We start from the raw sequence: 23,507 nt of genomic DNA on the forward strand, positions 1-23,507 counted from the left end.
CCTCTAAGGATTAACCTGATACCCTTGGAAATGTTAAAATTTTACGTTGGCATTTTGTTAAAGAGTTTTCCATATTTCCTCCAATAATTTGTCTTAGTTTTTCTATTGTGTTAAGCCTCTTGAAAGATCTCCTTCATATGCTGAGGGACATTGTAGTAGAGCAGTTAAGAGCAAACATCAGAGACAAACTGAGGGTATTAATCTGGTTTCACTACTTACAGTTATAAGACCTTGAGCAAATTATTTAATCTTTCTGTGCCCTAGTTTCAGAGGATAATAGCATTTCTTACCACACAGGATTGTTGTGTGGATTAAATTAGTGATAAATTTTAAAGAATATAGAACAGTGCCTGCACGTTGCAAGTCCTGGGTGCATATTAATTAATATTGTTCTGTGATATTATTTTACTCTCTCCTGAACCAAACTGTTAATAATGCTCTAACTCTAGTGTCTTTTTCATACCCTGTGGATTTTCTGTTTTCCTATAACTCTCATCTAGTTTTGCTTCTCTTGCACGTATCTCATTATGAAACAAATGTCTGCCATCTATATTATTGTATTTCCTGTTTTCTCCTACAACACGTGAAATCAGTGAAAGCAGAGGATGAGCTAAATATTCTGATTATCCTCTATGATTGCCTTTATTAGTCTGCTCCATGGTGTTAGGTGCATTGTTAGCAAATTCTTTCATCATCTTTGTCTTCATCACCATCATCATCATGATTGTCTTCATCACTTGATCATGATTAGGATCTCATCACATCTGATATTTCTCGAGTGCTTAGGATCTGGGAGAAACTAGTCTAAGTACTTTACATTTATTGAATCGTTTAATATTCACAAAAATCACATAAAGTAGGTAATAATATCCTCAGTTACAGATGTGGAAATGTGGTAGGAGTGTAGTTACTCCTTTTGCTTCTCTTTTACCTTTGTGTTGACTCTAGAAACAGTATAGCTAAAACATCCCCTTATAGATGATTCACTGTCCCTTCCCTACTGACGATGACACAAGGACACCCATTGAATGGGTGATGCTGTGTTCATTATTTCCCCGATGACAATTTTGAAGATTATTTCAGGGGATTAAGTACCCAGTACTTAAACACATGGATTAATCTGGTTGGTTTTGGCAGGTACTAAAATTAGAGGGAGAATCCTTCACATAAACTGTGATGTAGAACAGGAATGAGTTGCTCCGTAGGGTTATGTGTAATGCTTCTTAGAATGATAAAATAAAAAGGTCTAGCTATAATAAATTGAAAAAAAATGGCCTCTGATATTGCTCTGTGGTAGATGGGGCCAGCCTAGTGGGGTGGGAGGAGCAGTCTTGGCACTTCACAGAGACAGATGCTTGAATGGATTTTGCAGGTGGTTTTATGCTAGTTCATGGTGGGCTCATTGGCAGATCTTTCCCTTGGCTCTTTTAGTTCAATCCAGGCTTGAAGTGACACTGTGTATCTCCACTGGTGATACCCATACAATGACCTTGCCAATATTTTACCAATTCACATTGAAATATATTTCTATTTTTATCTGATTTCAATGCAGCAAGTGTTTTTCTTTTAATTTATTTTTTTAGAAAGCCATGTTATGGATGAAATTTCTTTTATCACTTATGAATGTGCCATTAAAATGAGGTTAAGAATAGGTTCTTAGATATCTGGTCTTGTTGACTTATTTAAAAATTTCATATGCAATGTTTTAGACTGAAATAATGAAAGCTGACACTTGCTGAGTGGTTGCCGAGTGTCAGTGTTTCAGGGGCTTTACCTAGATCGTAGCTTTTAATTCTCACAATAGTCCAATGAGGTAGCAACTATAATTTTCCCCATTTTACCCATGAGAAAAACAAAATATGGAGTGGTTAAATCTGAGGCTACTCAGGAGGGAGCTGAGTAAGATATTGCACCCAGACTTCTGTCTCCAGAACCCATCTTCTTAACCGTGACACCGCCTCCTTTTGTACCGTCATCCCTAGGCGGGGTGCTTAATTTCACAGACTTTTTCTGTTGCTGTCAAGCACAAAATGAGCTAAAAGCTATTTTACAGAGACATACAAAATTATAACTTGAAGTTGTTTTTCTGTCTTTTCTGCCTTTTACCAGCTTGAGAATAGGAGACCTAAGTTTTTATTTTAATTAGTTACATTGAAATACATTAAATAGAATCTGTGGCGGCAGCTGTGTATTCTCACTTTGACTTGAAAACTACATTCATTGATATCTTTTTAGTCTTTGGAAAGAAATCTATTGTCCATTATAGCTGCTACTGCTCCGAACCCTTTTGATAATTGTCCATGCAAGAGTCTGTTCTCTCTGCATTGGGAAAATAACAATGGCATACTGTACTTCACAGGTGCAAAAACGAAATGATTTGCTCCATCATTTAGTTTGCTTAATTTACAGCTTTTTATGTTTAATTATGTCTATTGTTCATAGATTGGATATTGAGGATCCAACAAAGATGATATTTTGAATCAGCTTTGTAATGTCATTGAGTAGGTCTTACACTGCAGGATGCTTAAATCTTTTCTCCAATTGCGACAGTTTGGATATCCTCAGGGGTTCCGAGCTGTCTTCAATTATGCCAGCTGTCTGAATGTGGAATGTAAAACTACTATTACAGTGGGGAATTAAATATTATTTGGCCCAATTTTACCTTTCTAGTCAAAAGTGAATAGCATGTGCCTGCATATGCAGTGAAAGTAGACAGATGTAGCCTGTGCAAATGTGCTGTGGGTACAGTTTCCCTCTCAAAGCATTTATGATTTGTAGAGAACACCCATCTGCCACTAATAAGTTGAGTAACCTTGGGTACATTTCCTTACCTTTCTGGGTTTCTATTTCCTTACCTGTAAAATAAAAGAGTTTTATAAATCTTTTGGATGCCATTTGGGATAGAATCATGAATGTTTTGTGACCTTGGAAATTTTATTATTCTTATTACCTCTCTGGTGCTTCTGCTCTAGCAACCTGAAGAAGCCTCAGGACAGCACCCCCCTAGAGGTCTCGACTCTACCCCAAGAATGGACAGCTATAGGCAAATTACTGTGATCCCAAACTTCCTCCTACCTTGATACCCTTAGAGATGCATGTTTCCTGAAAGCTTGTCCAGAAAACATTTAGAATGAAATTTATAATAATACAGGGATTTTCTTTTTGAGACTGGGGCACAGTAAGCTTCCAGCCTTATCTTCAAGGTGTTGTTCTTATTTGGAGTTGTTTCATATAGCATTTGTATGTAGGTGGTTTAGGTGGTATTCCGGGCTGTGGAGAATCAAGGGGTGGTGGTCAATTTTTTTGAGCCCATTAAAACCGTTCTAGTTTGTCTTTGAGTGCCATCTTAGGTTATGTATAAATTATTATCCTGTTCATTTGTACCACTATCTGTAGGCATGGGAGACCTAGGGAATAGGGTTAAAGGAAACAAAATTTTAAAGGAGTAGGAAGACACTGTTGGGACATTTATGATCTAGAAACTTCATCTTTTTTCAGCTAGTTATTGGATATGGCCATATCTGGATGTGGCTGAATCCCAATTATGTTCATTCATTCCTTTAATAAACAAGAGTTTGTTGTGCACTTAACATGCATCAGGCATTTTTCTAGGCCTTGGGAACACAGATGTGAATTAGACAGGCAAGACCTTTGACATCGTAAGACTTTATATACCAAGAAGAGTTCAGCACTGAGATAGGAGCTGAAAGTCACCCAGGTATCATCTTTATAACTACTTATTAATTCTCCCCTTTTCTCTGCCTCTTTTTTGTTGTTGGAATTCTGTCTTGTCACAAAAGCCAGATAGTACTAGCAAACAGTGAAGTATGAGTGTAATAGACGAAAACATGATTATGTAGTGGCCTCTCACTTTCCGATCTGTGGCAAGGACCATGAGATAGGAAGATTGGTGTTCAGCTTCAGCATCCAGTGTAGTGCTGACCTAAGGTAACCAGTTAACCATAAATAAGAAATGTTGGGTGAATTTAAATTTAGTGTGTCATCAAATTTGGTCATGGTGCACAGTGATTGAAAGAGAGGGAGGCATGTGTGGTTTTCTCCCAGTGCCATTCCTGAGAGGGTAGGAGAGAAGGATTATCCATCTACTTGTGTTTTATGAAAGAGAAGACGTTGGAAGTAGGAGGAGACTTATAGGCATAATGTGCAAATCACACATCCTTGTCATTTTGCAGTTGAAGAAATTTAAACTCAAAGATTTCAAATGAATTATCAGAATTCTACAGAAAGTTGGTGCTGAAGTTGAGATGGTAAATTTAGAGTTCCCTACCTTCTATTTTAAGAGGACAGTCCCAAGCAGAATTTCACCCAAAGGATCTCTGTTCTTTGCTTTCTTCCTCTGGAAATACATTACGGTTCCCATGCTGCATAGTCTCTTCCTTATGCTTTGGCTAGATTTTTTTGAGTAAAACTTATGGAATCCCTCCTGTCCCCGCATTATCTCTTCATTTTCTAGGTGGCAAACAATAAAAGGGTGAGAGAAGATATTCATTAGCGGTTCTCTTTAAAAAAATAATAATAATGTTCATTTATTTTTGAGAGAAAGAGAGACTGTGCTCACACAGGGGAGGGTCAGAGAGAGAGGGAGACACAGAATCCAAAGCAGGCTCCAGGCTCTGAGCTGTCAGCACAGAGCCGGACGTGGGGCTCCAACTCACGAACCATGAGATTATGACCTGAGCCAAAGTCAGATGTTTAACTGACTGAGCCACCAACACGCCCCCATTGGAGGTTCTTGAAGAGTGGTTCCTGCCCATCCAAAATATGGCCCTGCTCCTTTCTGGCATTATGTATGGGTGGGAAATCTCAGTGTGTTCATTAGCTTTGTTGGCCCTTGGGACAGTTCACTGCACACAATGTGGCACTAAATGATGCTCTGCCCAGCACAGATGTGTCTAACCTGCTGTCTGTACACCTGAGAATTAGAAACATAATATGCTCAGTGTTCTGTTATAAGCTTATTTCTCTAGACACTTCAAGAGCCACTAATGAAAAAGCCTCTCCTGCCACCTGAGGCTTCCTTTTACTCTTTCATTGGTGTTCAGAGATGATCAATGGATATACTCTCAAAATACTCTGTCTGAAGTTGAAACTATTGGACTCTGATAAGTTTGGGCAGTTCTGCACAACAGCATGCTCTTTAACTCCCACTTGTAATCATATTGAAAATGTACATGATCAAATTACTTATCCCTCAGTGCTATCCCTGTGACTATTTCTTCCTCATTCATTTACCAGCCGAGGCCAGTCTTCTGTCAGGCACTGAGGGGAAATATAAAATGTTTTCCAGGAGCTAATTCTGTTGGAAAGGACACAGAAAAGAACATTTGGCATATAATATCATAAACACTGTAATAGAGTTGTATACAGAGTGCCATAGGCATTATATGACACAACAGTAGATATTCAAAGTGATCGTCCTTTGTCATTAGGAAGTAGTTAGATATTTTTGAGATTCGAGATGAAAAGGTGGAGTTTATCAAATTTATTATAGAAAGCCTTAATTCAAAAGTCTATAGAAAGACTTAAATCATAAAGGGATATGTTTCAGTTCTGGAAACTGTCATTTAAAATATTTTATTTTCTAGAAATGTCTGATTGGTAAAGAGTTATTTTACTTGTACCCTGCTGTAACCAGAATTTACAACAGTTCCTGGTACATAGTACAAGCTAACTAAATATCTAATAAATGAATGAATGATCCTTAAAGGAAAAAATACTACTATCAGAATTTTATGACAGATTCATAGCAGAAATGACCACAGGGGTTTGAACTCAAGAGCTTAGCCTATGCAGAGAACTAACAAGGCCAGAGTCAAAGTTTTCTTCCTTGTATGAGGAAGTGGATTGGTTGGAAGGCAACAGAGAAAGGTATTTGGGAATTCAGTTAAAACAACCAGATTCTGCAGGCCATAGATACAATATGCCTTAGACCTTGTCAGGAGACATCTTAAATCTCATTGCTCAGCCCATGATTGCCTGCCCATACCACCTTCCAAAAAAACTGCCTACTGACAGACATAGTTGCCTCAGTATACTGGTATTTGGGCCACTTTCTTTTCCATACCTGGTTAGATATGGATAGGCTCCTGACCCATGGATAACTAACCCATTCTTCTATGCCTGACCTGACATCAGAATTTGAGATGTGTGTAGCTATGTAAACAGAGGCTAAAACCATTAGCAGAGGGAATGGAATTAGGAAACTCATGGCTGAATTTATGAGGGAGCAGAAGTCAGAAGGAAAAGAGCAGAGTTATGCAGGTTGAGAGGAGATCCCAAGTAAAAGAGATACTGAACAGTCCCCAAGAGACACAGAGAGATAGGCTTGCCAAGTCACCTGACGCCTTTTTATTCTCTGCCTGTGTCCTTAGAATTTACTGCTCCCTGATACTGCCACACAGACACACACAAGATTTTTCTTGTTGTTAGAGATAACTATAGTTTTGTTCTTTGCAATCCATCCACAAAGTTGATTAAAATATTCACAAGTGCTAATTTGTTACTGTAGGAATATTAGGTGGAATTAATCAAGAGAATTATGTGGGTCAGAACATTTCCATCATTACATTTGGAAGAAAATTCAAATCTCTTCTAACTTCCCTCATATCTACCCCTGTCTGGGTTAGTTGGCCTTCCAAAGCTACCCATAAAACTCTGTATATATCACTATCACAGCAATCAATGTAGCTTTGAAATTCTTAGTGGGAGTCTCTGTGTTCTCCACTAGAGGATGGGCTTCTGGGAGTAAGGTTGTGAATTATTTTTCTGATTTTTAGGTCTACCATAGGCCATAAAAATGCCCAGCACTGTGTGCATTCTTGATACGTGTTTGTTTAAAAAAAAAAAAAATTCTGTCCCTGTACATAGAGAGGATACTCTTTGTTAATAAATTATACTCATTTAAATTTTGACTCTTTTCCCAAATCAACCATATTTATATGTAACCACTCAAAAGTGACTGGATAATGTGTGATAGAGTTATTATATAACTGAGTGATCTTATAACTGGACAGAAAAGAAAACAATACAACAGTGAGTTGCAATTAAATCTAATTTCTACATCATTACTGGTCATCTTTTTGTACTGATAGTTGAAATATTATTGAGAAAAATTTCAATGCTGAATACTGAAAGCATGCTGTTTAGATGCTTTTTACCATTCATTAATTAGTTTTTGGGTTTCCTTCCACGTTAGTTCTTGATATTTGGATTTTACTGCTTCTGTTGTGGCAATGCTTTTTAAGCTAGTGACTCAAAACAAAAGTCCTGTTAGTTTTCAAAATAAATGAGGTTTTCACACAGTGATAGTGTATACAGAAGTGTGCTGTGCTCTGAGTAGAATTAGTTTCCACTCACCCCTCTGTTGTAATTACAGGATCCTAGGAAAGGTTAGTGGAACATAGCCCCTAATGGTAAGCAGTACGTATGTGATGGTTCTCCTGATTTTTAGAAAACATCTGGCAGAAGTTCTTGGCTTTTCTTTTTAATGTCAAGTTTGACATATTTGCGTTATGAGACATATAGATATTTTAAAGTAACTTCCATATCCAGAGGTATTTGGCCTTCAAGGTTGGTCAAGAGAGACACATCCATAATCAAACATTTTTATCCACAATTTTATGTGTTTCTGTTGGATACATTATTTCCCTTATAAGAAGCATTTATAAATGTGCTTATTTAACCCAGAATTATGCTTTATAAAACTTTTAAATATGAATTGTTTCAGTAATTGTTACTTTTTAAATTACATTTTCATGTATGTGGAAACAAATATTAGTAAATACTTGGTCATTTTGACAGCATTATTTGATTTAATTTTTTACCTATTTCTGTTGAGGTAAATACAAATATAAATATGGTAATGAATGGAGAATTTTGAAAAAAAAGTCTTTTATATGAGTAATAAACATTTAGCTAACCACTGGAACACTGTGAATTAATATAAGAAAGAAAACCAAAATAAATTAATTAGTAATGAAGGAGAAGGAGGACAATAGGAACAATGTTGTGAATGGAGTATTAAACACTGAGGTTTTCAGTAATTGATTACACTATTTAATGCTAGCATTTAATCAGAAGGTGCTTGAACAAGTACATTTTTATTTTTAATGATATGTATATTGCAGATGTATCTCCAAATTGCAAATGTCTATATATCTCCATAAATGCTAATCATAAGGACATGACCCTTTTGAAAGTTATCCAAAGGTTTTATTTTTTTTCTATAAAATATTTTAATAGTAAAAAGTTTAATCTCCTCATTTTGTTTTCCTACTTTCGTTAGCAGATTTAGCCATTTTAATATATTTTTTAAATTGATTTGTGAAGAAATACTATCACTTTCTGTGGTATATATTAGAAGTATTTTAATATTGTTTCACAAATTTAAAAACTCTTCCTTCATATATATTGATGTTTTTTTTTTGTTTTGTTTTGTTTTGTTTTGTTTTGTTTTGTTTTGAGAGAGAGAGCACAAGCAGGGCAGGGGCAGAGAGAGAGGGAAAGAATCCCAAACAGTCTCCACACTGTCAGGGCAGAGCCCAATGCAGTGCTTGAACTCACAAACATGAGATCATGACCTGAGCCAAAACCAAGAGGTGGACACTTAACCAACTGAGCCACCCAGGCACCCCACATGTGATTGTTTTTTTTTTTAATTCAATAATAGAAGAAACATGTCAGAAGGAAAATGATTAAACTACAGAAATCCATCACAATAGCTGCCATTTATTGAGAGCTTACCCTGTGCCAGGCACCTTATTAAATGGTTCGCATTTAGCAGGTTGTTTTATCTTCACAACAAACCTGTGAGATTGATGCTATTATCTCCATTTCACAAAAGAGGTAACAGGTGGGGACAGTGTAAGCCTCTTGCCAAGCTCACTTAGCTAGTAAATGGTGGACTGAGTATTTAAACAAGTCTGTTTAGTGCCAAACCCCAGGCTCTTAAGCACTGTACTATATTTTAGGAAACTGCTTCATGATGATATTTTGAGGAAGACAAATGAGATGATGAATTTGTGGTACTTTTCAGTGGATTAGAATAAGAAAATTTTAAGCATCATTAGAGTTTGAAAGAAAGTTCTGTAAATTTAGAAATTGTTTTTGACTTCATATAAACATTTATGTTTTTAAAATGCTTTATTCTCTATATTTAAGCCACATTTTTCTAGAGGAGATAGTTTTAAATTCTTGAAAAATTGACTTCAGAGTTAATGAAGTCTGATGTAGTAAACTTATGCATAGAGTATAACATAACATGCACTGTTAATAACTTTTTTCTGGATTCCTACTGACCTGAAATTTCTTGACTTCTGTTTTTAGACAATTCAAGGACAATGAAAATTAAAGGTGATATTCCTGATTCTGAGGCAGAGCAAGATCCTGAAGTATTGTCTCCTGCAAAGTCAAAATTAAGATTCATCTAGTTTTGGTGCTAAGGGCAATTAAAAAAATGTATCTCAGTAATAATTATCAAACTAGCTCATGATTTATATAACTCTATTAACAGACTCCTATTTATTATGTATACCAAATACGTTAGGGTTTATTAAGTTGCCACTTAACTATGAAACTTTAAATTTAGCCTCAGTTCAATAAGTGTTTTTTGTTTGTTTGTTTGTAAATTACATCCTCATGTGCCCTTCATTAATTCTGTATCCATTTTTTTTAAATATTCCCTTTCCTAACTCCCATTCATGGAAGGTGGAAGAATCATCACCACCTATTCATAGAAGCCACTCAGTAGGAAACAAAGTCTCTTAATTTTTCTCATCTACAACAGAAAATTTCAACTGTGGCACTTTCTTTTCTTTTGCTTTCTAATCTCAGAGGAGGAACCATTTGTATTCGCATTCTGGTACCTGTGCTCCTGGTATCTCTTCCTCTTCATCTCTCTCTGCATCAAACAAGTACTCCTATTATTTGGTTTCTTAAATATCTACATCCAGCTTATACATTTTCTCAGGATTTCCTTATCCTTAAATTCCTTCCCTCAAAGTTGCTTCACCTCAAGTTACTCTCTAATCTCTTAACTGCCCTTTAATAGCAAAGTGTAGCTCAACTGACCTGCAGTTTTCCTATCTAATTACCACCCACTTCTTCCTTAATCCTTTATTTTCTGGCTTCTACCCACAGCATTGCAGTGAAATCATTCTTTCAAAGGTCATCACTTCCCTCTAAATAGCCAAATCCAACTTCCTATTCTCTGTGCTCATTTTGCTCAACCACTTAGAAACCTATAGCATTACTATGCATCCAAGCCTTCCATATTCAATAACCGTTCCTTAAGTGCCCATTATGTTCAAGGTCTCAGCTTTAGAAGATGGATAAGGCCCATGTATGCCGACCTGGAGTTCCCATTTAAATAGGGGAGACAGATGCAAAAATAATTCTCATATAGGGAGATGATGGCTTTAATGCAACTGTTTGTCAAGGAAGTTTTGGTGGGACAAAGAGTGGGGAAATTCCACAGAGGAAGTGGCATTTGAAAGATTAGTGGGTGAGAATTCCAGGCAGATTAAATAGTATGAGGCAACGCAGAGTGAAGAGCAAGCACAGTTTGGAAATAGTGAGTGTGGTTTAAGCTTATAATGCCGGAGGATGGGATAAAGGTGGATATAATGGGAAGTTGGAACAGTTCAGGGCCAGATCATACAGATTTGAAACTTTTCCCCATTGCCCCTGCTCCTCCCAGTTAATTCTTGTTTTCTTTGGGTAACTCCCATTTTTTTCAGGCTACCTCTCAAAAATAGCTTTTCCCTGACATGACATCACTCTACACCCAGTCTCAGGTGATGTTATCTACTGCATGTCTTCAACCATTATATTAGGCACATGCGGTAGTTACAATCTGTAATCTCTATCCCTGGTCTCTGTTCTGAACAACAGATGTCAGTGCTCATCTTTTGCTGTGTGTCAGTCAATTCACCTCATATCAAATGTGGTCAAAATCAAAATATATCTAATCTTTAAACTCTTTGTTTCTTTAGAATTCTTTATCTTTTCAGGGATTGCCATCTTCCTTTTGGTTACGAAGGGAAGATATTATGTGAGTTTTTCCTTCCTCCCTCTGGATAGCCCTGATGAAAGGAAGGGAAAATTCTTTTCTATTCTTCAAAGTCTTTCACCTGGACTAAAAATTAAATTTACATGAGACAGATGAATGGGAGGAGAAAGAAAAGCGAAATTTTGTTACATGCACATGAAGGCACAGTTATGAAATTAAAACCTAAAGAAATGACCAAGGCAGGCAGTTTTTATACTTCTTAGACAAAGAGACAAGAAACCTATGAGGAATTAACAGGACAAAGAGAGCTTAACTTGGGAGCTTCAGATAGCAAGCGATTCTGAACAGAATTTGGTCTGGGGTATTAAATTAGTAAAAAGTAATAAGGGTTGTTTATATAGCCTTCTTGGCTCCAAATTTCCCATCTATGGTGATAAGATTGTCTCTTTACCTCCTGGTACAGGGAGGTTACCTTTCACGTGGAAGATTTATTTTCTGCTTTCAGGGGACAGAGGAGGGTCTGAGTGTCCTAATTGCACAGGCTGTGTCTTAAGTAAATTTTATTTTAAATAATCAATATACCAAAGTGGCATATTCTGGGGCAGCCTGCCTTTGGCCCCTACACTAACATCCAATCAGTATTCTATTAAAATACTTTCTGTATCTAACTCATTTTTTTACTCACCTAGTTCATGCCATCATTACTTTTACCTAAACTATTATATGAGTATTTTAATGGTTATTTCACTATGTTGAGCCTCTTCTTCAATTTGTCTTTTATACCCGAATTACAGTATGAAACTGTATAAAATATAGTTTAAATTACCTAGCTTATTTTTTTTCTAAAATCTTCCCTATTTCTCTATTATGTAGCAAATAAAACCCAACTTTGACATTCCCATCCAGAGGATCTTTATAATCTTGCTACAACAACCTTGCTACAACATCTTCCTGAAATCTCCCATGTGACCACCCCTATTTTGCATTCCATCAGTTCACTAAATATGCTTATTCATTCCTCTGAGGATTCATTCAGTATTTAATACATCCATCTCCTCACCTGGCTTCCTCTTCATGAAATTAAACTCCCATTTTCCTTTAAGGCTTGGTGTTTTTAAGACCTCCTCCATGTACCTTATTGTGTAGCTACAATGGAAACTAACAGGTCTTTGGTGTTCCCTTAGCATGATTTAGACCTTTAATAATGCTGTGTATTCTACCTTGTTTCTATTCTACCTTGATAAAGTAGTTAACTTATCTATTTCTCTAATCTGATTTGAAATTTTTAAAGCATACACTTTATGTTTTGCATCAATTTAGGTTATTAGAATAATACTTTGCATTTGTGCTGCTTGAACATGGTAATGTGCGTTCAAATGCAATTTCCTATTTAAGTTTTGGTGTTTTTTGTGTTGAGCATAGGTATCTCAATTATTTGGAGATTGAGACTGTATGTGATGTATTTATTTGACTCTAAGTATCTCAAGGACAGGGATTTAGCTATATTTACTATAGATTTCTCCCAACAATGTTGGAAATATCATGCTGTTCAGATATTTATTATTCAATGCCTCCATCTTTAACTGCCTTATAAATTTTTTTGAGCTTATTTATTTTGAGAGAGAGAGAGAGAGAGAGAGAGAGAGAGAGAACAGAGGAGGGGCAGAGAGAGAGGGAGAGAGAGAATCCCAAGAAGGCTCTGCACCATCAGTGCAGAGCCAGATGCAGGGCTACAACTCATGAAACCCTGAGATCATGACCTGAGCCAAATCAAGAGTAGGATAAGCTTAACTGACTGAGCCACCCAGGTGCCCTACTGCCTTGTAATTTTAATAACAGTGAGGGAGAAACAGCTTCTTTGTAAGCCATGCGTATTTATAATTCCTTTGGATCCCCTTCCCTCTTACCACCAAATGATTTATCTGATTAAGCTGACTCTACAACAGGCTCTCAAAAAACTCTGGACTTTCGGGGCGCCTGGGTGGCGCAGTCGGTTAAGCGTCCGACTTCAGCCAGGTCACGATCTCGCGGTCCGTGAGTTCGAGCCCCGCGTCGGGCTCTGGGCTGATGGCTCAGAGCCTGGATCCTGTTTCCGATTCTGTGTCTCCCTCTCTCTGTGCCCCTCCCCTGTTCATGCTCTGTCTCTCTCTGTCCCAAAAATAAATAAACGTTGAAAAAAAAAAATTTAAAAAAAAAACAAAACTCTGGACTTTCTTTTTTATCACATCCATTTCACAATTTGTACTTATAGTTACCTGTCTACTTCAGAGGCTTATTCATGAAGTCACTAAAGAAAGTAGTGTTTCCAATGTGTGTGTATAAAAAGTGAAAAATAATGTGGTTTATATCACTATGAAATGCTGAACTTTTGTTGTGTTAAGTTTACCTATGATACATAGCCCTTTTGCTAAATAATTACCCCAGCCCGTTTTTCTGATATTCTATTTTTATAAAAGATACAGGAACTTATGTGAGCAACAGAGTCCTGGTTCACTGCCACTCTTGAAAATTTTTATTAAATTTTAAGGGTCTAGTTTTCATTTAATAAATAACAGAAACACAAGATATGTGTTTTTTAGTAGTAAACAATTGTCAATTAAATCTTACCATTTCTTTTTGAATTTAGTAGTTCCTTTTTGATTTGAGTATAAAACTAACTTGGAATGAACTTGTTTTAGTGGAGAAAAGTATTAAATTCTTCAGATGAGCTATTTATTTGTTACCAAATATGTGTATGTTCATTCACCTTTCTCCTTTTCTTTAGAATAAGGTGGGGCCATGTGAATTGTCTAGCTAATGGCTATGAGTGACCTTTGTCCCATTGAGGCCAGAACATTTAAAAACTGTTGTGAGTCTCTTGATTTCTCTTTTTCTCCTGCTGAAGTGATCATGCTTCATTTTCAGATTGTGGGGCCACAAGACGGACACCTCTGAATCCCTGAATCATTGCTTGAATTAATGTCTTCTTATAGAGCTGCTGAACCTGCATCAGACTTAGAGTGAGCCACAGATTGTTTTAAGCCACAGAGATTTTGAAGGTTATTAATGGAGCTCAACATAGCCTACTCTGATTAATACATGAATTTTCGGGGGGGGGTGATCATAATACTCTGCAGGAGTGTTGGGGGCTGAGTTTGGGAATAGACTATCGAGGTGCCAGCAAATTCATAACAAAGGTTAGTGCCAAGGGGATCAACACATCAGTCACCATGAGAGAGCAAGGGAGGGAGTGTGACTGGGGGGCAGGGTGCAAGAGAACCTGGCTCCAGGGGTCTCAAACAGACAGGTTCAGACACATGCCACTGACAAAATCCAAAGGCAGAGAGACAGAAGTGAAACAAGAAAGGGATTTATTTCAGTGAGGCCAACACTGGGAAGACAGTGGATTAGTGTCTCAAAAGCTGCCTCCAAAGAACTGGAAATTCTTTTTAGGTTTACATAAGGAAAATGTGGGACAAAGGTCAGTGTCTACATGAAGGTGTGCAGTAGAGGTCAGGTGGATCTTTGCCTTGGGGTCAATCACATGAGGTCTTGTTGGCATCAGGGCAGTCTTTATTCCTTGAAGGGGTAGTTTCAGTCTCATCATGGGATGCTTTGCCCACCGGGTCATTTGCCTGAAATAAAAGATACACTGGAAAGGACTTAGTCAATCAGAAAGTAAGACTGAAGTCAAAATGGTGGTTGAAGTCCTCTTTCAGGAGCAAGAATCAGGGAGGCCTGGGATAGTGTAAGAAAGGGAATATAAAGTAAGAGTAAGAGAAATGAGCAAAGGCTGTGAACAGAGTAAGGATTTGGAAGATTTTTCCAACTTGACACTGCTTCATAGCAGAGAAATAGGTCAGCTTGTTTGATGTACTGTTAGAAAAGATTAAAAATTGTTACTTTAATGTAGAGGGATAGTCCTCACAGCCCAGTATCTATCTCCAATAGTGCCAATAATAGTTTGTGGGAAAGCATGACTCACCTACATCATGTGAGTGTTGAGAGACTGAGATATGTTCCTCCAGTGTTCTGTGTTTATTTTACTTTATTAGTTCAATGTGAATTTTATCTTCAAAATATTTCTTAGAGTAATGAGTTGGATTTTATAAATTAGCCAATTTAAATACAAATTAGTACTTACTTTTGTTTGTAGTAAAAATGTCTTTTAGGCTTTTAGGGTCACTGAAAAAACTTCCATCTGCCTATAGCTATTAAGTATTTTCAGCCTTAAAATTAAAGGTCACATGTTATGGTTTCCAGTGTAAGAGTAGCATTTCCATGAACTTGACAACTTGGTTTTATTATCATTTGGAAGCATACTGTAGATAATTAGAAACTGTATATTAGGAAAAAAAACACTTAGGGGAAATTAACAGATAAACTTTTAAAAGTGAACACTGATTGTTAACAAATAATGTAGAAGACATTTAACTCTAGTATAAATCATTCAGGCATCTCTAAATTCTGTAAGATAACTTCATGCCCTCTGTAGCAGTAAATATTTTTTCAAAGCAAAAAATAATAATTCTTTTTTATTTATTTTTATTTTTGTTTAATGTTTATTTATTTTTGAGAGAGAGAGAGAGAGAAAGTACACGGGAGGAGCAGAGAGAGAGGGAGACAGAGAATCCAAAGCAGGCTCCACACTGTCAATGCCAAGCTTGATGTGGGGCTTGAACCCACGAACTGTGAGATCATGACCTGAGGCGAAGTCGGATGCTCAACTGACTGAGCCACCCACATGCCCCCAAAATAGTAATTCTTAAATGGAAAAAATATACCATGGAATCTCACTATTTGTAAATGTTTAAGTCATGTCATTATTACTAACAGTCCAAAGCTTGCCATTTCTAGCCATTTCTTATCATCAGTGTGCTAGCAATTTGAAGATAGGATGTTTTTGGAAGTAAGAAAACAGAATGGTTATTTGGATGCTGTTCAGCAATGCTTTTTAAGAGAAAGTCTTGTTCTAAGGATGTACTATTTTATTTTTTTAAATACAAATGGTAAAGATATTTGCAAAAATATCTACCATAGTCAGTGTTCTGAAGAATGTAGACTTGGGAACATAAATGTTAAGTGATGATGTCTATACTACAGGGAGTGGGAAAAATGTACCCTTTAATTATGTATACCTTTATCATTCATTGAGGACCTCAGCTTGGGCCAGGCACTGACCTAGGTGATGAAAAAGCTGAGGTAGCAACCATGGACCCTGGAAACAGGTTGTTTATATACAATTTAAATAATGTTTGGAGTATTTTTTGCCAAAGATTACAAAAGCTCTGAGGGGGCAATAGGTTGTGTATTTGAGATAACTAGGCCCAGGGTGAAGGTCAAGGAAAGCTCATTTAAGAGATGCAACATCTCAGCTTGTCCTTAAAGTATGGATAGATTGTGATGGGATTAAATGGATTATATCAAAGGAAATCACTTTAGAGGAACTTAAAATAGCTAGTATGGCTAGAACTTAGGATGCAACTAAAGTCATAGGAGGTAAGGATGAATATTTAGGCAAGAGACAGAGATGCAGACCCTGTGCTTTCTGCTAAATAATTAAGCTCTTATTTTGAAAGCCTTAGGGAGTCATTAAATGCTGAAAAACAGGGAAATGTCATTGTCAAATTTTTGTTTTAGAAATTTCACTTGGGCAGCTTTAGAAAGGATATAAAAAGAGCAGTAAGATGGTTTAGACAGTTGGGAAACCAATATTGTACAGACAAATAAAATAATGAGCACATAGATTATCAGAGTAGCAATGGGAATGCAAAATAAAGGATGTACATACAAATATGCAGATGGGAAAATCTGAACTTGGGAACTAGAAGTGAGATCAATAGGGGTGAGGGAGAGTTGGAGAAATTGGACTTGGATATTTGGGACTTAAATGGGGGTCATGGTGATGCCTTACAATACAAGGAATTTAGACGAAGAATGTTTTGAGCAAAAGTGGCAGTTCAGTTTTGGGTTCATGAAGCCTTCAACATACCTGTGAGATACCAAGTGGGAATGTACAGTATGTAGGTAAATATTAGTGATGTAAAAACAAAATTCAACTGAGTAAATTTGAAAATCTAATTGGCTTTATTAAACAATTCATGAATCAGGAAGCATCCCATCAAGCAAATTTGGGTGGGGGGAGCTCGAGGAATTATACAAAGTGGAAAGTTTTATAGGAAGGAGGGTGAGGTAAAAAACTTATAAGCCAAAACAATTTTTAAAAAAAGAAAAGAAAAGAAAGGATTGTTCTAGGCGTGGTCACTTTCCCTTAGAGGAAGTCCAGAGAGTCTTATCATGCAGATCACCTCATCTTCCTTTAGAGAATGGAGAAGGCTATGTGATAGACTCATTGAAATATTTCTGCCCAACAGAATATTTTTGACTGACCAGTTAAGACTACATATCTAGGGGAGGTTAAAACTGCAATGAGATTCAGAATTACATCTTGGTTTACTGAGTTAGGACCTTGAACTAAGTGATGCCATTTCACTTTTTTTTTTTTTTTAAACAATCAGAGCATGTTAGAGTTATTTGAGACAGAGAAAAATATTTGAGAATCATCCTTATAAAGGGATACTCATTCAATGACTTCAGATTAGTTTAAATTAGTTGCAATATAGAAAGAGATCAAGAAATGTTCTTGAACAATACTGACTGGATTCAAATCTCAAATTCCTCAGTTACCGTGTCACATTAGAAGTCAATTAATGTTTTAATATCTAAGTTCTTTCATAAGTAAAATAGATATGGAATAATAATAAAAATTTGTGAGAATTTAAGAGATAATATCTATAATGTACAAAAGTAGTATAAAATACTCAAAAAGTATTAGCTATATTCCTAAAGAGACTGTGCAGAAGAGGAGAGCTGGGGTTGTAACCCTAGGAATATTATCATTCAAAAAATTAGCAGAGAAACACTATACCAATGGTCCTAAAGAAAAGGCCAGACAAATGGGAAAAATAGAAGTAAGTATGTCATACCATGGAGAACAAGGTAGAAGATAATTTCAAAAATAAGAAGAAATGATCAAGAAGGCTAAAGGATTTGGGAAATTCAGTGTTGTAAGCAAATAGTATACCTACCAGATATGATAACTAGAGGTCATTGGTGACTCTTTGGAAATAAAATAATTTTATTCGGAGGTGGAGACTAGAAACAAGAGTAAGCTATGTTGGGGAGTTGATTAGAAGGGAAAGAGTGAAGATGATTTTCAACTATTGCCTAATTCATTGTTTCAACATACATTTGTGGTAAACTTACGATGTTAAGAATATTGTGTCTGGGATATAGCCATGATCATGATCTAGTCCCTGAAGGCATGGAGCTTTTACTCTGGCAAGAATGAAAGTCATGAAATAACTGCTTGCCCATTTAATTTCAACTATAAATTTAATGTTATAAAAGAGAGTTGCTTGGCACTGAGAGTGGGTACCCTGGGACCTGATGTAGTCGTAGCGGGGAGGAATACCTTATTTGAAGAAAACTTTAAGAGCTGAGCACTAAAAGGAAAGTAGGAATTAACTCTATAAAGAAGCAAGAGGAGAGAATACCAGGCAGAAAGGATTGCTTGTATGATGGCTCTAAGAGAAGGAACATGGCACATTTGAAGCAAGCCTGGGAGCTGAAACAATGAGCCTGAGGAGGGAGTGGTGTGAATCATGGTAGGGTAGGTCAAATTATACAGAATATGATTGCCCTAACACCAGGAAATCTGTTTTCTATCCTAAGATCAGTGGGGCACCAGTGAAGGGTTTAAACTATAGAGGACATCATCATATTACATTTTGAAATGATCACTCTGGCTACATTTTGTATAAAATATTGGAAAGAGGAAGGATAGATGTGAGAAAGCCAATTTAGAGGCAATTAAGTGTTCCAGGTGACGGATGATGGTAGATTGTACTTGGGTGGTGGTGGAAGAATTGGGGAGAAGTTGAAGGATTCAAGGTATATTTTAGGACACAAAATCCACAGTACTTAGTGTTTTACTGAATAAGAGTGATTAGGGGCAAGAGGTGTCAAGGATGACGCCTAGGTTTATCACCAGCCCAATAAATCAAGTATTGAAAGTGGACCAGGCTTTTGGAAGGGAATAGTGAATTCAGTGTCTGACAATTTGAGATTCCTCTGTGATGTGCAAGCTGCACAGACAATTTGATACACTGGTTTGGTAACTCTTCAGTTGTGAAGCTATTGGTGTTGATTAGATGGCCTGTGTGTAAAGGACAGACAAGGGCCCTGAGGCTAAGCCTTGAGGACCTGTGGCATTGGTTATTTTTGAGGAGATGTTGCAATCAGTGACGCTGCTGTAGAGGATAGAGGCATAAGGTGAACGTGATAGTGTAGTATTTTCAGGAAGAGAAATACTATTAACAGCAACATTTGCCACTGTACAGACAAGAAAGAGAAGAACTAAAAACTGCCCAATGACTAGCAGCCTGGTAGACGTTGGTGATCATAGTGGAAGATGAATTTGGTGAAGTGTAGAGAACAAGAAATTAGATTGGACTATATCTGGGAGTATTATTAGAAGAAATTTGGCTCTGAAAGAAAGAGAGATACTAAGTGGTTGTTATAGAAGGATGAATGGTGAAGAAATTAATTTTTTTTAAGATATGTTGTTTGTGCATATATTGTTTTCTTTTGTTAGTTAACTGTCGTTGAACTAAGTTATGCAGGCAAGGGTTAACCTTACCTGAAGTTAGTGGAGACCATCCCTACTTGCTTGGCAGAAGTGAAAAAGCAATCACAGAGCTTTCTGCCTGTTTTTATGCTAATTCAGCGCAGTGTATGTCTGTGGAAAGGGGGATTCTTTCATGTTCCATACAAGACATCTTCCAGAAATATCCACAGACTAAAATGATTTAGATCTGCCATAATTCCCTAAGAAAAGCATTTATGGAGGCTATTATTCTGATTTTATTTGAGGCATAGTGCCTTCTTCTCTAACATGAGAGCTCTGGTATAATGGAGAGAACATTATATAACTCAAGTACTTAGCAGCTGTTTGATTCAGTGCAAGTTTCTTCTCTGAGCCCATTTTCTCATCTGTTAGGTGGGAATTATCATATCTATCTTTCAGGCTTGTTTTAGTGATTAAATTAAATAATATATACAAAATGTCAAGGTGAGTGCCATACACTAAATAAATGATATTTTCCATCTTGTTTTTAAGACTGTGCTTTTTGTAGCAAATCGATAATACCCTTTTTATTTTTTTGAATTCAAATATTAGTCTGTGGTCTCTGTACTTTTTGACTCTGTGTAATGATGACTAAAACACACACACACACACACACACACACACACACACACACACACAACAAACTAGTAGAAACAAGAAAAGGTCAGTGAAGCTTTATGAACTGCCAGAGTTGTAATGGGGCTGCAACTTGTCTAACAGCAAATTCAATAAGAGTCTATTTAATGGGGAGCAGCTCCTACCAGATGTCTGAGGCTTGCAGCAATTTTCATCCCCAATTCTCTTCTCCAAATAACAACATATCCCTAATTTTCATGTATGTATATACAATATATATATACTTTTAAACATTATAAACTAGACAATAGGAATTTAGCCATGAAGGATAGGACAGTGCACGAGTAAGCAGGGCATCTTTTGTTAATGGGATTTTTTGGTTCCATTAAGTATCTTAAAATGTCAATAACAAATCATTGCTGATTTTTAAAAGCTTAAAATTCATGTTCTGAGAGAAGAAATATAATTTGTTTCCAATTGACATGATAATTTTATTTATAAATGAAGGGAAGAGCCTATTTCCAAAAACATTTTGATAATTCTATTTAGATTTGTTGAAACATTGTGTTGTTTTATATTGTAACATGTGAACATTAGTTTTAATAATTTAACATCAGTTGGATGCTTTCCAATGCTTTACTTAGGTACTTACATTATTAGAAAAAGCGGTAGTTTTTTAAAACATTTCCCTTCCCCACATAATTTTCTTCCATACAGTATTTTTTTTTATTTTAAAATGAGAAAAAAAAAAGGAAAGACTAAAGGTCTAAATTTCTAAAGTTAAAAGAGGTTTTATAAATTGTGAATGTAACAAATATGACATTAAATAATATTTAATAAAATTTTAAAATTAGAATTTTAAAATAATTAGGATTATTTATTTGTATAGTGTTTAAAGTATAGAATACCTTTTTGCCTATAGTATCTAAACAACCTTTCCATAAGCTCTGTGAGGCTGACTTGGACAGCTATTATTTTTGACTTTCTGATTTTAACATATTTTAATCTTCCATGATTTCCTTTTATCAGAAACACAAAGTATAATCTTTAACAATAAAAAAAGTATAACCAACAATACAAAAAATTGTAATGCAGGAGACATAGCATTAAGTATTGTGCCATTTGTGAATATTACCTTAACTTATGTCATTATATATATCCTGGATGAATATATCCTTTATATATATATCATTTATATATTACTTGAATGTATATATCCTGGATCCCTTCCAGCCTGAAGACAAGATACATTTATTTATATATCCAAATTATTAAAGTTCACCCCTCATTGGGCCAATTGCTGGAAATTACATCACCCTGAATCACCCCTAAGCTGTTTTTGAGAGGTTTCTAGTTTTCTGCTTCATGTGTTCTCAATGTAGGTACTTGAGTATCTTTCTTATCTAGTCACAACAATCCTGCCTATACTATGAGTGCCTCCCAGGGGATTGCTTTTGTGGTACGGATAGCTGTCTTTCACTGGTGACCCCTGAAGGAAGCTAGCAACTAAGTACAATGAGCATGGCTTTCTTCTTGGACACTTCAAAAATTTTCATAATGCTTTCCCACTTCTTCACAACAAAACTAAAACTAAACTCACAAACTTTAGTAAAATTGGGTCAGAGCCTTTAGGATAAAATAAGAAATAACTGAATGTAACATCAACTGGTATTGGGAATGGTTTTTCTTAGGAGCCAGATGCCCCAACTTGACCTCAAGTTTCTTCACTGTGCCTCTTAATCTTGTTTCCATCTGGCCTCCCCCTGACAGGAGTTAGCTTTCCCCTTAATTTGAATATTCCTCAAACATCTACTTACCTTGTAGAATTGACCAAACTGTCACCCCATTTATTACCCGCTCCTGGGAAGAGATTAGGTAGCCCCCTCACCCCATCTAAACCCCATCACTTTGCTCACCTGGACTACCTTCTTCCTCTGATGGTTCCTTTTAGAGGAATTTCCTGGCTCATAGCTCTTTTAGTATGCGATCTGGTAACCATGGCTTTGACATGATAGTCTTGGTTCAAATTAACATTTTTCAAACTCTTGATTGTTCAGTCTTAAGTACTACGTGTATGGGAAAATAGCATTCTGAACCGTGTTGTGCTTTATCCAACACTGTTCATTCCAATCACTCTATAGGAGGAGGAGAATATCAGGACTATACTTTCCCTCCTGCGGCTGTTTTGTCTCTATTCCCAGTATTCTTCTGCCAATGCTTCATAGTCTCTTAATAATGTTTCAGGCAGGAAGCCACCTAAATCTAGGTTCTTAAGATTTAGTGGGAATATATCTAATATAATTTATGGAAGCTAGATTATTCTGAAAGATACACCAGTTACATTACTAAACAGAACACTTTTCCATCTCAGTCTGAAGTATCTGCATTTGATTTACCTCACTGTATTTAGGCCTTCCCCAACAGAACGATGTATGAGTGTCAGAATAAAAAGTAGAGCCTCCAGAGTGTTCCTTCGGACAGCAATGGATTAATTGGCTCTCAATATAATTCTGCCAGTCTCCATCCTAGAAGGCAGAAAGTGTTAGTAACTCTTGAACAAACTTTTCCCAACATCTATACAGAAAGTGTTAGGTTCAGTTTTCACTAGTCAGCACAATATATTTCTTTCATAATTCTCTAATTTTTCTACTTTGAAGAATTTCTAAATGGGCATATTTCTGAAAATATTATGCATTATAAATATATAATATAAAATATATATTTTTTCTTTGGATTATTCAATTCACCTGAGCGATAAATATGAAAATGATGATGTAAATTTAATCATGTATCTCTACAGCAAGCAAATCATTTAATAAAGACAGGTGTATTGAAGGCATAAAATGTAATGAAAGAAACTTCCATGCCAGTAAATAAAATGTTTATTGCTTTATCTTAGAGATTAGATCTAATCAATTTATAACTCTCAGAAATCAAAACAGAAGTGTCTCCTTAAAGGAAGCCATTTTGTAACTCTTTATAATATATAGAATAATCATTCAATGTATATTCAGAAATATTAAATTTCACCTGATGGAAGAATGACTGTTGGATTAAACTTCAGATGTATTAAAAGAAATATTCACCTTCTGAGAGAATAATACTGCATAATATTTAGACCTGTAGCTGATACTACAAATACCTCCCATATTGTCTTTTACAACCACTTGTTTGTTTTTACATAAAAACATCTATCTCTGTGCTACTTTCTCCCTCACCAGGTATACTATTTGC

The 23,507-nt window shown here is 36.1% G+C and overlaps 1 protein-coding gene across 5 annotated transcripts in view; it reads left to right on the forward strand.

Moving 5' to 3' along the window:
- The window catches only part of GRIK2 (glutamate ionotropic receptor kainate type subunit 2), a 661,616-nt gene that overhangs the window by 165,125 nt on the left and 472,984 nt on the right, over nt 1–23,507 (forward strand). The window lies entirely within an intron of this gene.

Source organism: Leopardus geoffroyi, chromosome B2 (assembly GCF_018350155.1).
Source record: "Leopardus geoffroyi isolate Oge1 chromosome B2, O.geoffroyi_Oge1_pat1.0, whole genome shotgun sequence".
NCBI classification, from domain to species: Eukaryota; Metazoa; Chordata; class Mammalia; order Carnivora; family Felidae; genus Leopardus; species Leopardus geoffroyi.